The sequence below is a fragment of the Bison bison genome, unplaced genomic scaffold (assembly GCF_000754665.1).
Source record: "Bison bison bison isolate TAMUID 2011002044 unplaced genomic scaffold, Bison_UMD1.0 scf7180017864492, whole genome shotgun sequence".
NCBI lineage: Eukaryota > Metazoa > Chordata > Mammalia > Artiodactyla > Bovidae > Bison > Bison bison.
Window position 1 is genome coordinate 4,031,861 of NW_011495051.1, and position 2,124 is coordinate 4,033,984.

Genomic DNA, 2,124 nt, shown 5'->3' on the forward strand with positions numbered 1-2,124 from the left:
AAACAATTTAAATATAAACAGGGCTGTTTCTTTCCCCCCAGTCAAAAATTTTTTTTTCTTCCAAATGAAAGAAAATAACAACAAAAAAAGAAACAAATTAAAAAAACAAATTCCAACACAAAGAAACCAAAACTTCAAAGGAAGGTAATTTCACAAACAATATATAGAGAGAGGTATCGATATATAATAAAAGAGACATGAAGCATTATTCCATAGCAACAGGGTTTCAGAGACCAAAGTGGCTGGTCCACAGCACAGTTAGAACACAAAAATTTATCAGTGGTTTCTCATCTTTGCTGACAGACGTGGCTTCAGGGAGCAGCCCCTCTGCCGGCTCAGAGGAACTTCAGAAGACTGGGGCTGTGGGGGCCGGGGAGGGGGGATGCTCTGGGAAGGTCACATGGGAGGGGCGAGGGCACAGGAGGTCATGGGAAGAGCTGGGGCAGCAGGCAGAGGGGGCCAGGATGTGGGGCCCTCCCATCTCCACTCGCCCTGGTGACCCGGGGTCCCCGCCCACTTCCCCAGGGGGGCCCTCCAGGAAAAGATGAGAAACTCTAATGAAATTTTTGTGGTTTTGGGGGTATAGAAACCCTTCTAAAAGCTTCTGTCGAATCTGACAAGTTTCCATTGATAGATGCAGCTCTCAGAATCACAAACAGCATGCAAAATAGGTTGGTTGGTTGAGAGAGGTTTAAAGAGAAAGAGAGAGAGAGAGAGGAAGAGGCAGAAAGTGGGAGAGAGAGAAGGGTAATGCGAAGAGGCCTGGATCTCAGGGACCTTTAGTGCACAGTCATGGGGGGAATCAGAGAGAAGAGAGAAAGAGAGAAAACAGGACAGACAGGGAGGGGTAGAGAGAGAAAGGAGGGGGAAGGGGCCCACTTCAATGCTGCATATTAATTCTAGCGGATGTGACCCAATGTGACACGTCACATTGTCACATCACAGCCCTGGCAGAATAATAAGTAGGATATTAATAATAATCAGAATCATAAACGAGGGAATGAACTTGAACGCTGAGAAACAGGGACAGGTCCTGTGCATTTCTTAGCGGGAAAGCGAATGCAGCCTTCTGTCCCAATCTCGCAGACCATGAAGGCAGCAGGATTCATTTCGGGGGGCTCCATTTTCGGAAGCTGGATGGGTTTCTGGGTTGGGTGTGTAGGGGGGGAGAGGTGGGCACGAATGGGCATCTAAACTGCCAAAGGGCACAGCTGCCCCATGGGAAATGTAGCCCTGTAGGGGAAAGGACTTGGGTCAACTGGTAAACCCTTCTAGCTGGATCAAAGTTATCCCTGGCTTCAGGAAACCACATGGATATGCCCCCAGCTTCGGGCAGGTCAACGAATCTTGTCTCAAACTGTAGGGATGACTGCCTGGAGGCTCAGCAAGGCTAAACAGGACCACAAAGTAACTTTCACATGAAACTGGGGCTCGTGGTGGAGGGGTCTGGCCTGTCCTACAGAGGAGGGGGCTCCAGGGGCAAAGGGAGGCAGCCCTGTTTCCTCTCTCTTGGCATGGGTTCTGAGCTGAAAAATCTCAAGCCTTGTTCCCTGAATTCCAGCAGGAGGTGAAGAAGAAGGGGAGCTCTGTGGGGGCGGGAGGGAGGACCAAGAAAGCTGGCAGCCCTTCAGAAAAAGAAGCCCCACGAAAAGTCCAGAGTCACGTTGGAGACAGGATGGAGGAGCTGGAAGGTGTCAGCAGAGGAGCAGAATGGGGGGAGGGGAGACAGAGGGGGCCATGCAGACAGACTAGGGAATGAGGGGCGGCGGGGTAGGGCGCTGAGATGGGGGGCAGCTTTCTGGCAGGGCTGGGAGGAGGGCGGGAGGAGTTGGGAGAATGGGGGGGTCCGGCCAGCCAGCGGACGCGGTCCAGGCCAGCCGCCGGCATCCACAGCGAGGCACGAGTGGGATGCCCAAACGCTGCGTTGTCATGGAAACAGAACACGATGGGGGATGAGCGTGGGGGAGCTAATTAATCAAGGACAGAAAACGGCACTGACGTCCAAAACAAAACCAGGAGAAACAAATGAAAAACCAAAGTGGGGTGGGGGCATAATTCAAAACACAAAAACCCTCTAAAACAAAATACCCAAAAAGCAAGAAGAAAAAAAAAAAAAAGCATGGA

General features: G+C 51.0%; 1 protein-coding gene across 1 annotated transcript in view; it reads right to left on the bottom strand.

Moving 5' to 3' along the window:
- The window catches only part of PTPRS (protein tyrosine phosphatase, receptor type, S), a 261,020-nt gene that overhangs the window by 35,202 nt on the left and 223,694 nt on the right, over nucleotides 1-2,124 (bottom strand). The window lies entirely within an intron of this gene.